This window comes from Camelus bactrianus, chromosome 12, assembly GCF_048773025.1.
Source record: "Camelus bactrianus isolate YW-2024 breed Bactrian camel chromosome 12, ASM4877302v1, whole genome shotgun sequence".
Taxonomy (NCBI): domain Eukaryota; kingdom Metazoa; phylum Chordata; class Mammalia; order Artiodactyla; family Camelidae; genus Camelus; species Camelus bactrianus.
The window spans coordinates 30,773,507-30,786,606 of NC_133550.1; the positions used below are offsets into that span (position 1 = coordinate 30,773,507).

General features: G+C 38.6%; 1 protein-coding gene across 7 annotated transcripts in view; it reads right to left on the minus strand.

Moving 5' to 3' along the window:
• The window catches only part of RIC8B (RIC8 guanine nucleotide exchange factor B), a 97,563-nt gene that overhangs the window by 42,051 nt on the left and 42,412 nt on the right, over nt 1–13,100 (minus strand). The window lies entirely within an intron of this gene.

Genomic DNA, 13,100 nt, shown 5'->3' on the forward strand with positions numbered 1-13,100 from the left:
GTGACTTTTAGGAGTCAATTAAAATTCTTTTTCAAAATGCGCCTTTAATATTATGTGGCATTTGCTGACTAAGAAAATAAAGAGAACTGTTTCAAATACACACATGATAAATTAGAAAGAACAGATGTGAAATGGACACACACAATCACATGATGTCATGTCACTTTCAGAAATGCTAAAATAAGAATTAGTGAGCTTTAACACCAGCTCTTTAATTTTATTATGACACAATACTAACGTCACAGTTTTCCTTGGGGTTTTAAATTCTTTTGTGGATCCACTGGTGTTTTATTATTCCTTAGGTACAACATATTTGAGAAGCACTGTATATAAGCACCTTATCACAGAGGCAACAATATTAAAAACCAAATACTGCAGGATTAATTTATCCTTTCTAGACGTAGAAATATAATTTTTAGATCATCCCATTTTTTTGTAAGACATTTGCAGAAAATAGGTAACGGTGCTTTTTCTCCCTCTCTCATCACCAGACCTCTTCAAAATAGGCCAACATAGCTATTTCAAATCTCTATCCCCCTAGGCCTTTCTGCTATGTATTAATGAAATAATGAGCCTGGGATGTGCACCAGTAGGGGGAACCCAAACCTCATATTTTTTGGTATTCCCTAAAAATCTTGTTCTGTTGCTCAGTGTATAGGAGATTAAAATGACACTAACAATTTAAAAATTAGACATGCTCTCAATTAACATCTTTTCCTTCATGTACTATTTTATATTCTTTCATTTAAAAGGAGAAAGAGGTGGTGTTCTGTCCTACTGGATCTTAGAAGCCTGTGCCTCAGAACTTCCTGATAAACAACAATGGAGAGACAGGCATTACATTTCCTAGTGACTGAGAAGCAGATCTAAAAATAACCACATCCTGACTAAAAATAAACTCCTGCAAATGCAATTTAAAAGTCTAACCACTTGGAAACCAAATTCAGGGGTTAATCTAACTGATGCCGTCTTAATTTAGACCATACTAATCCCTTTTAATTTAGATTATGTTGAAACCCTCAAAAATAAAACAAAATAAACAACAAAAAAACCGAGAAATAAAATAAAAAATATTTTCTCTCCTTTATCCTGAAGTGTGGCTCCGTTTCCCCAAGAATGAATATATTCTTTTTATATTATGGGAAAAAAGTTAATAAGAACTCAAAGTTTAAAAACCAGACAATATTGAACAATAAGTGGTAATATAGAGGGCATGAAAAAAATTAGAACCAAGAACAAAAATAATTTAGTAAGTCCTATGAATGAATGGTTCCTGGTAAAATACAAGTTATTTGGTTGTTCCCACTCAGAATCTACTATTACTGCCGCTGCTGCTACCACTATTAAACAAAATCCCTAATTTTGGTTATTTGTAAATAATTACAATTGGCTGAAATACAATGCTTTTCCCTCAAACTTTCTTTTTAAAATTGCCCTTATCTATAGATAAAAATATTTTGCTTCTAACTTAAGCATTTGGAAACTGCTATTAAATATCATATAATTTAATATTCACTGGGGTTAAAAGAAAAAAAAAAAAACCAGAACTCTATCTTAGAATTACTTTCTAATAGTGTAAAAGCCATTCTGATATGTTAGGATTCTTTTTTCAACACATAGGGCAATACACTGGAGTCCACCAATAATAGTATGATTCCCTGAATCTACCATAGAGACCACACAGAAAAGTTTAAGGTAATGCATTTCATTACAAAGGAATTTTCCCTTTAACTTCATTTAAAATAAGCAGTTTCCAGGAATTTGGTAAATTTACAAAACCAAACGTAGAGTTTGATTCAACAAATATTTGGAGGTTTTAGACTTTTCAAGAAAAGTTCTCAATTTCTCATTTCTTATCAAACAACTGAGCTCCCAAACAACTACAAAATTAATTTTCTGGCTCACTGTGTTTCAGCTATTCTTTTTAAGTAAGGAAGGCCAGCTTTTTGAGCTCTGTCACTTCTCTGACAGTTTTATTTGTGGCAAAAGAGTGTATGAAATTCTCCAGCTACCAGGAAGTCAGTGACTATGCACAGATCTGCACAATGGTGTTTGCATTCCTACTCCAGGGGGTAGAAATACTGTGTATATTACTCTCCCCTTTTCAGCTTCCTAGAGATCATTAATCACTGGGACATGACATCCTCCCACTCATGCTCCCAGCCCCCTCCTGATATGCAGATTCAAAAGCTGGGCCTATTTAGAGCTCCTTAATGCTCCGATTAAACTCTTGTTAGTTGTGAGAGAGGGAAGGCAATCTATAAAATCCAGTCCAGTCAGTTGCTGGGCTAAACATAATTTAATACCAGATGACATTGAGGAGCATGATAACAGTACATGTAGACCTATCGCTATTAACAAACCTTCCTGGTTAACTGTATATTCTCTGTATTTGGGGCTCACGTATCTTTTTTCATGGCTAGAAAATCTACTTAAATAAACCTCAAGATCTCCAAAAGATTTTCAGCTGTAAATACTTGAGTTTATTTTAATCTAATTCAGTTCAGTAATTATTTATTAATTACTTATGCCAGACATTGATTTAAGCAGGTATTATGAAGAAAATACAGACAAGTCCCTGCCCTTACAGAGCTTATTTTACAGCATGGAGAGAACAGTCAATGAAAAGTAAACAAACAAACAAAAAGTTAATTGAATAGAAAGTGATACATGCTCTGAGGATACAATTCAGGAGGGTAAAATAGGACATGCGAGTTGTAATTTTGACTAGGGTAGTCTGGGCAGATCTCATTGAGATGCTGCCATTTAAACGAAGACTTAGAGAAAATTAAGGAGTGAGCCCTGTAACTATGTGGGGAAAGGGCATTCCAGGAAGAAGGGCAAGAGCAAAGGCCCCAGAGCACAAGCAGTGGCATGTTTGAAGAAATGCAAAGAAGTTGGTGTAGCTGAACCACCAAACAGGGAAAGGAGTACGACAAGAGATCAGCTGGGTAACAGGGGGGCCAGATTAGTTTTGTAGACTATTACAACTTTAGTTTTTATTCTGAATGAAATGGGGAACCACTGAAGGGTTTTCATAGTGATACTCTATCCTTATGTTAAAAGAATCACTCTGGCTACTGTGTTGAGAACAGGTGGTAGGATATAAAGGGTGAGGAGAACCAGGTAGACAAACAGGGTGGTAACAGAGAAGTGGCCAGATGTGGCTGACAGGCTAGTTGTGGGTATAAGAGTCCAAGTTTCCAGCCTTAGCAAGTGGAAAGCTGGAGCTGCCATAAACCGAAATGGGGAATACTGCAGGAGAAGCAGTTTTTTAGGGGAAGAGTAAGAGTTTAATTTTGGATATGTTAAATTTGGGATGTCTGTTCGACTTCCAAGTGGAGATGCTAATAAGAAGTCAACTGTAAGAGTCTGGAGTTCAGGGAGGGACATCTGGACTAGAGATATAAACTGTGGAGTCATTAGCATGGAGATGGTATTTAAAGATTAGAAAACGGGATTAGATCAGTAAAGGAGTGAGTGTAGATTGAGAGACTATGAGAACTCGGCCTGAGGCACTCTATCATCCAAAGGCTGAGCAGGAGAGGAATAAATTACAACTAGTGAGGTAGAAAGGAAACCACGATAGTATAGTATCCTGGAAGAAAGTGTATCAGTAAGAATGGAGTGATCACCTGTGTCACGTGATGCAGACAGCTCAAGTAATATGACAACTAAGAAATGTCCACTGGATTTAGCAACAGAGAAGTGAACTTAAAAATAGCCAATCTGGTGCAGCAATGGGACTAAAGCCTGAGTAGAATGGATTCAAGAGAGAATAGTAGAAGAATCAGATAGCCAACACTTAGAGGAGGTTTGCTGCAAAGGGCAAGAGAAAATTGGAGCAGCAGGAGGTGGGGAAGTGTTAAGCCATGGTGACCTGATCATTGTTTTCTATGTGTGCTGTAGACATATCCTCACTTCTGTGTTTGTCTATGTTCTCTCCTGCTTAGAATGGCCTCATTCTTTAAGATTAGCTCAGACCTCACTTCATTCTCAACAAATATTTACTATGTCTTATTCTAGGTGCTAAGTATACAAAAATAAATAAAATATGCTCCTTTTCCTAAGAGAAGGCAACGTAACATATTTGGTAGAGCAATGGATTAATTTCTAGGTTTCCTCTTAGTAAAAGTGTGCCTTGGGCAAATTACATGACCTCTTCTAGGCTTTGGTGTCCTTATCTTTAAAGTAAAGGAAAATAAATTTATCCCATCAGGTTCTTGTGAGGATTAAATGAAAAAAGGCATGCAAAGCACTCTGCCTGGTATGTAGTAAATGGCAACTATTAAGGAGCTTTTGAACAGAAGACATATTGTACTATAAGAAGGAACAGCAAGTATATGGAAGAGAGAACATGGTATATGTGGGAACATGAAAACAACTCCCTAGGTGTAAAGCAAAGGAAAAGGCCTCTAGAGGACAAGGCCTTGGTAGGCATTAGGACAAGAAAAGTGTTTATATGTGTGTAGAGTGGGGTGGGAAGTTATAAAGGGGATTGCCATGATGAGATATATGTTATGGCCAGATGGATAACTGATGACCTTAAACCAAGTTGTGCTGGCAAAGGAGTGGTACAGATACCATGAAAACAGACTTCCCAGATGAGTTTGCAGATGATTAATAAACGCGTAGTGACAAAAGAAGTTTGCTCTTAATTGTAAAGTAAGAGGGAAGCCATGAGAGGATTCTAAGCAGAGATTTGCTTTAAAAAAAAAATAACTCTGTATATGGTAGGGAGGATGGACCAATCTGTCACGTTAGGTAAAACTTTGCCACAGAACAGAGCAGCTTGAGTTTAGAGCTGGAGAAAGAAGGTGGTCTAACAGATATGGGGTTGGGTGCTTGCAGACTGGCAGGACATGACAGTGAGGGAGTAGAGACAGGTTGAAATGATGAATCAATGCTTTAGAATAGAGAGAAAAGAAAGGAAACCTGTAAGGAGGCTTATAGATAGGAGAAAAAAAGAATTGGCACAGGACCAGAAGTCTGGACAAAGATGGAGAACAGGTACAGTATGAGTGAGGAAGACTTAACCTTGTCATGCTAGACCACAGTGAGCTTATACTTTGAATTCTATCTTTAATTATTATTTGGATAATTAATTCACTGGGAAACTACCCCAAAACTATCTTGTGATATCACTTCTATTCTTGTCTTGAATTACTATTTAACTTTTCATAATATTTATGTCCTGTCTCCCCATTTAAACTATATGCTCCTCCAGATTATGCACTATGGTATGGAGTCCTTCAAGAACCTAGCATGATGCTCAGCTATCGTTTAGATAATATCTGTTCACCTAGATAACTATTATTCACAGTGGGAATTAGGTTAAAGAGCTAAGAGTTTTAATGATAACAACAAAAAAGACAAAATAAAGCCCCTTCTCCCCAATCTCTCTAAACTCTCCTTTTTCTGGATACCTACATAAGCTTGTTCTTGTTTGATACAACACTCATCAAAACAACTGCACTTACTCACTTACTCTTTTATGTCCTGGTTGGTGAGCCCTGGAGAAAAAAGAATGTCCTGTATTCATCTTTGTTGCCTCTAGAGCTCCACATAGTGCCTGATACATAGTAAGTCCTCAGTTAATCAATGTACACCAGAATGAAATTGTCTGATTTTCAAACATTTCTTAGAAGTCTGCCATGTATAAGACATTATGCTTATTTTTTACATTTTACATTTTGCAATATAAGTGTATCAAATTAACTCATTGTACACCTTAAATGTACACAATGTTACATGTCAATTATGTCTCAATAAAGTTAGGAAAAAAAGACTATGCTTAGCATTGTAATGAGGTGTCATTAGGTACTAAACTGTCCCCTTCAATATGTAAGATAAAATGAACTGGTCTAAACAAAGAACAACAAAAGAGGCAGGAAGGTAAGTACTTTTTAAATACACACTGGCTCTTCTGGGTACCTAAATAAATAAATACATAAATAAATAAATATCTAAATACCTAAATAAATAAATACATACATACATACATACATAAATAAAGCTTTGTAGACACCAGTGTGCTGAGTGAAAGAAATTAGACTGAGAGGCTAAGAGAAATTAAATCAGATCTGGTCCTCCCCTCTCCTTTATTCTCCAGTGTATAGGCCATCCCCACCTTCCACCTTCTCTCCAAAATGAAACAAAATCACAACCACACACAACTTTTTTTTTGGTTGTTTATGCATAAGCTTATTGATTATGGACAAGAGGGCTGAAAATACTCTCGGGCAGACAGTAGAGATGAACAGAATTAGGATGGCCTTTCGTGCAGCCAAAAAGGTGGATCATATCAACCATTTACTTAGTACTATCAGTATAGACAATAGGAAATGAAACAGAACAAACAGATTTTAGAGACTATGTAACATTCCAATTAGTGGAAATAAAGCTGACGTCAAGGTCAGCTGTCTTTGTGAACTAACTCATTTTATCTCTATGTCCATGTCCTCTTGATTTCTCTGGGGATAAAAAGGCAGCGTCTTACAGAAACAACGTATTGGAAAGAGCTGCTGCTAAGCTATTTTTTTACTAACTCATCCCCTAGAGCACCTTAATAGGCTCCTGACATGCCTGCCAAGCATCTGGCTTGAGAAAAACTTAACAGAAAACAGATTTCACTACACAATCAAAATACATACAGAGAAAAAGCTTCCTAGACAAAATATCAAAAATCAAGAAACAGCTTTCAGAAAGATTTAGGACTAAAAACTGGATCTAAAGGCCAATATCCTCATTATAATAAGAGTAATAGAAGTAGCAGTGGCAGCTCCTCTCTCATTTACTGAGCCCTTACTCCGGGCCAGGGACAGAATGCTTTATTAATTTCTCATTTAAGCATTATAACGACACTTTGAGTTTGATGACAATGTATACCCATACACTACACTATTCAGATTTACCTATTTCATTACATTTTCCTTTTAAAAAAAAGGGCAAAAGACAAACTTAGAAAATAACTTTTAAAAATGGAATGAGATGTTATTTTGAAACATCCAGATTATTTTTAAACTGATGCCTTACACACACACAAACAAAATTTTCAGGGCCACTAAAATTGTGCAGAATTTAGTAGATAGTACAATATTAGTAAGGTTCTTAAAATAGACCTTTGAGGTTAGTAGTTTTCTCTGCATTTATATGGATTAGCTTAGAGTCATTACTGCTCGAATGATACTAATCACTTTAATTCTGATTAAAGGGCCATGCAGGGCCAGTCCAGATAAACTGTCAAGTCAGCAGCAACCTCAATCTCCCAGGAAAGCTTTTTAGAAATACTCATAAATCTCGTCTGTGGCTCTAGGGATGTCCCTTCTTATTTACAGTGTAGCTAACTGAAATTTTATCAGAGCAACTTTTAAGATAAAAGTAAATTTAGAGACTTGCGGGAGAAGATGGCGGAGTAGAAGGACGCTCGCAGGTCACCCTCTCCCACAAATACACCAAGACCCACATCTACAGACCCACTCAGCCAACCAGAGCACCTGTGGAACTCCAACAGAACATCGCCCTCTTCAAAAGATAAAGACGCCAAAAATCTGGTAGGAGAAAAGGAAAAAAGAAAGAACAAAAGGCAAAGCAGCGCGGGACGGGTCCCGCGGGGAGGGAGCGGCAAAGGAGGACTGGCGCTCGCTCGCTGGGTCTCCCCTCTCCAACTGAGGCCAGCCGGACGGAGGGGGAGCCTCCGAGGCTCGGATCTGTACAGAGCAGCCCTTGACTAACAGAACTAAGTTAAACGGGCACAGAGCGTCCCCCCGACACCCAGCCTGAGACGCGGGCCGGCAGCGGCGGGCAGGGCCAGGCTGCACAAGCCGGGCGGAGGACGGAAGTGGCTGCACGGAGGCAGCCCCGGGGGAACGCAAGGGGCTGCGCGCTGTGGCTGTGAGTGCACAGGGCATAACAACCTGGGCCCTCCATAAAACAGCAAGGTTGATGTGCTCTCGGGGGAAGGGTGCACACCCCCATCTCTGAAAACCCGCGGAAAGTTTTTGGGGGAAGAGAGGCGGGGCTCAGGCACAGCCGCCATATCCTCCGCGCGGAGCACTCAGGCGGGGGCGGGGGCGGGGGCGAAACCTGCATCCGCACCGAAGGGCTTAGCAGCCTCAAAGGCCAGACTGAGACTGGCCTGCAGCCCGGGGCAGACAGGATCCTTCCATCCTGGTCCCTCAGAGAACTTGCTCCACGAAGACAAACAAGGAGCTGGGTTCTGGCTCGGAGCAGGGACAGGGCTGTCCCTCGGTCTTCCCCGAGCCCACCTGCGGAGCGCCGACCAGGGCGGAGCGCGCAGCCGCACAGAGCAGCGGAGCTACCGGCGGCGGCGCAAGTAGAGCGAGAGCGGCCCCCCCCCCCCCTTTCTGGCAGGAACACAGCCCCTGACCGAGGTGCTGGGAGGGGGCACGACCCGCCCTCCTACCCGGCCAGTCTGCAACATCTGACTGCGGCATCCGGAGGGGCAGCGACCCGCCCGCCCACAGCAGAGAGCTGCACCTGACCCAGTGTTAGGAGGAGGCTCGATCGGCTTGCCGACAGGTGCTGGGAGCAGCACAGAAGAGGGCGCCAACGGAGGGCCTCTGAGAACAGCAAGCTGAGCTTCCAAAACAGGACGAAGACAGAAAGACTTCACATTAAAAGCACACAGACTCCAGGAGAACACCGACAACCACCCCCCCTTTTTTTTAAATCTGTTTTTACCTGTTCTATTTTCTATTACTCTCTTAATCTTTACTTCTTAATTCATTTCTATTTCTCTTGGGTTTTGATGTCCTGCTATTGATTAGACACAGGTTTCAAATACATCTATTCATCTCCCCCCCCCCCTTTTTTGTAAAGGTTTTAAAAGGACGTCTCAACCCGATTAATACTCTGCTTCAACTCACTCTTCTATTATTCATTATACACTGTTTTCAAACCCTCTTTCTCCCTTCTTTTAAAATTCTTTCTCTCTCTCTCTTATTTTTTTTTCTTTTTTTTCCTAAGTTCTATTCCTAAATAGGCATCAGATAGATAAAATCCTTAAGGACCAAAATAAACAACTGATACTCCATAAACCACAGTGCCAAAGAGGTATGAGCAAGATGAAGAAGCAGAAAAACTTCTCCCAATTAAAAGAACAAGAGAAATCCCCGGAAAGAAAGATCAACGAAATAGACATCGATAGCCTACTAGATCAAGATTTCAAAAAAGGAGTGATCAAATTGCTGAAGGAATTAAAAGAGATAGTGTTTAGAGATATAAAATATGTCAAAAATGAAATTGAAGCTATAAAGAAGAGCCAGGTAGAATGGGTAAACTCATTGACAGAGATGAGGAATGATCTAATAGCTGTGCAAAGCCGACTAGATAATGCAGAGGAACGAATTAGTGATCTAGAAGACAGGGCAATAGAAAGCACCCATTCAGAAGAACTACAAGAGAAGCAAATAAAAAATACTGAAAATAGCATAAGGGACCTATGGGATAATATAAAGTGTCCCAATCTTCGCATAATAGGGGTCCCAGAAGGAGAAGAAAGATCAAAGGGGATTGAAAAGGTTTTTGAAGAAATCATGACTGAAAACTTCCCAAACTTAAAGAAGGAATCAGATATCCAAGTACAGGAAGCTCAGAGGGTCCCAAACAGGAAGAACCCAAATAGACCCACACCAAGACATATCATAATCAAGATGGCCAGAGTCAAGGATAAAGAAATGATTCTAAAGGCAGCAAGAGAAAAGCAAAGAGTAAGTTACAAGGGAACCCCCATAAGGCTCTCAGCTGATTTCTCTACACAAACACTACAGGCCAGAAGGGAGTGGCAAGATATATTCAAAGCCCTGAATGAAAAAAAGATGCAGCCTAGGATCCTTTATCCAGCAAGGCTATCCTTGAGGATAGAAGGAGAAATAAAGAGTTTCACAGACAAAAAAAAGCTTCAGGAGTTTAGCAACACTAAACCCATGCTAAAAGAAATATTGAAAGGGCTATTCTAAATAGAAAAGCAGCAGGATGCTACAGAAATGAGAAACACACAACTGGAAAGGTGATAACTCATGAATTACAAATAAAGTAAACACGAAATTATAAAAGAAGACATACAAATCACTGAGAGTGGGAGAGGGAGGCAGGGAAATATAGAATATTTTTTTTTCTTTTTAAATTTTTTTTAACAGTAGGATGGGTTTGAGATCATGTTACTATCAGTTTAATAAAAACAGTTATAGTAATGGGTTGATAGATTTACAAAAAAGGGTAACCACAAGCCAAAAATTTACAAAGGAGTCACAAAAATTAAATAAAATCCATGATAATACAAAGGAAAATTACCAAACCACAAAAGGAAGAAGAAAGGAACAAAGAGGATATACCAATTCAACTGCAAAGATTAAGTTCAAAATGGCAATAAACACACATCTATCATTAATTACTGTAAATGTTAATGGACTAAGTGCTCCAGTCAAAAGACACAGAGTGGCAGACTGGATAATAAAGCAAGAACCTTCAATATGCTGCATACAAGAGACCCACTTTAGGGAGAAGGACACACATAGATTGAGAGTGAAAGGATGGAAAAGGATATTCCATGCAAATGGAAAAGCCAAAAAAGCAGGTGTTGCAGTACCGATTTCAGACAAAATAGACTTTAAAACAAAGGCCATAAAGAAAGATAAAGAAGGACATCTTATAATGATTAAAGGAGTGATACATGATGAGGATATTACACTCGTTAATATATATGCACCCAATATAGGAGCACCTAAGTACACACAAGAATTACTAACAGAGATAAAAGGGGATATTGATGGGAATACAATCATAGTTGGAGATTTTAACACTGCATTAACATCACTAGACAGATCTTCCAGACAGAAAATAAACAAGGCAACAGAGAAATTAAATACTACAATAGAAAAACTAGATTTGGTGGATATTTTCAGAGCATTACACCCCCCAAAAATAGGATATACATTCTTTTCAAGTGCACATGGAACATTTTCCAGGATCGATCATGTACTTGGGCACAAAAGAAACCTCAACAATTTTAAGAAGATAGAAATTATCTCAAGCATCTTTACTGAACACAATGCCATGAAACTGGAAATCAACAACAGAGAAACAAAGGAGAAAAAAAGGAAAGCATGGAGATTAAACAATATGTTATTGAAAAAACAATGGATCAATGAGGAAATCAAAGCTGAAATTAAAAAATACCTTGAGACAAATGAGAATGAAAGCACAACCACTCAAAACCTACGGGACACAGCAAAGGCAGTGCTAAGAGGGAAGTTTATAGCGATACAGGCCTTCCTCAAAAAAGAAGAACAATCTCAAATAAACAATTTAACCCACCACCTGAATGAATTAGAAAAAGAAGAACAAAAATCCCCAAAAAGCAGCAGAAGGAAGGAAATAATAAAGATCAGAGAGGAATTAAATACAACAGAGATTAACAAGACCATAGAAAAAATCAACCAAACCAAAAGCTGGTTTTTTGAAAAAGTAAATAAAATCGACAAACCTCTGGCCAAACTCACAAAGAAAAAAGAGAGAGCACAAATTAGCAAAATAAGAAAGGAAAATGGAGAAATTACAACAAACAAAATAGAAATACAGAATATCATATGAGAATATTATGAAAAACTATATGGAACCAAACTGGATAACCTAGAGGAGATGGACAAGTTTCTGGAAACATACTGTCCACCAAAACTGAATCAAGAAGAATCTGAACACTTGAACAATCCGATCACTAGAAAGGAAATAGAAATAGCAATTAAAAACCTCCCTACAAATAAAAGTCCAGGACCGGACGGCTTCACCGGGGAATTCTACCAAACATACAAAGAAGAACTCATACCAGTCCTTCTCAAACTCTTCCAGACGATTGAAAAGGAGGGATTACTCCCAAACTCATTCTATGAAGCCACCATCACCCTGATACCAAACCAGGCAAAGACACTACAAAAAAAGAGAATTATAGGCCAATATCACGGATGAACATAGACGCAAAAATCCTCACCAAAATTTTAGCAAATAGAATCCAACAACACATAAAAAAGATTATACATCATGACCAAGTGGGGTTCATCCCAGGGGCACAAGGCTGGTTCAACATACTCAAATCAATCAGTGTAATACATCACATCAACAAGAGAAAGGACAAAAACCACATGATCATCTCAATCGATGCAGAAAAAGCATTTGATAAAATTCAACACCCATTTATGATAAAAACTCTCGCCAAAGTGGGTATAGAGGGAACATATCTCAACATAATAAAAGCTATATATGACAGACCTACAGCCAGCATAGTACTCAACGGTGAAAAACTCAAAAGCTTCCCACTAAAATCTGGGACAAGACAAGGATGCCCACTATCACCACTCCTATTCAACATAGTCCTGGAAGTCCTAGCCACAGCAGTCAGGCAAGAGAAAGAAATAAAAGGGATCCAAATTGGAAAAGAGGTAAAAGTGTCATTATATGCTGATGACATGTTACTATATATAAACCCTAAAAGGTCCACACAAAAGCTACTAGAGCTGATTGAAGAATTCAGCAAGGTAGCAGGTTACAAAATTAATGTTCAAAAATCAGTTGCATTTCTTTACACTAACGATAAATCAACAGAAGAAGAAAGTAAAGAAACAATCCCCTTTAAAATAGCATCCAAAGTAATAAAATATCTGGGAATAAATCTAACCAAGGAGGTGAAAGAATTATACACAGAAAACTATAAACCATTGATGAAGGAAATTAAAGAAGACTTTAAAAAATGGAAAGATATCCCATGCTTCTGGATTGGAAGAATCAATATTGTTAAAATGGTCACACTGCCCAAGGCAATCTTCAGATTTAATGCAATCCCTATCAAATTACCCAGGACATATTTCACAGAACTAGAAAAAATCATAATAAAATTCATATGGAACCATCAAAGACCTAGAATTGCCAAAGCATTACTGAAGAGAAAGAAAGAGGCTGGAGGAATAACTCTCCCAGACTTCAGACAATACTATAGAGCTACAGTCATCAAGACAGCATGGTATTGGTACCAAAACAGACATATAGACCAATGGAACAGAATAGAGAGCCCAGAAATGAACCCACAA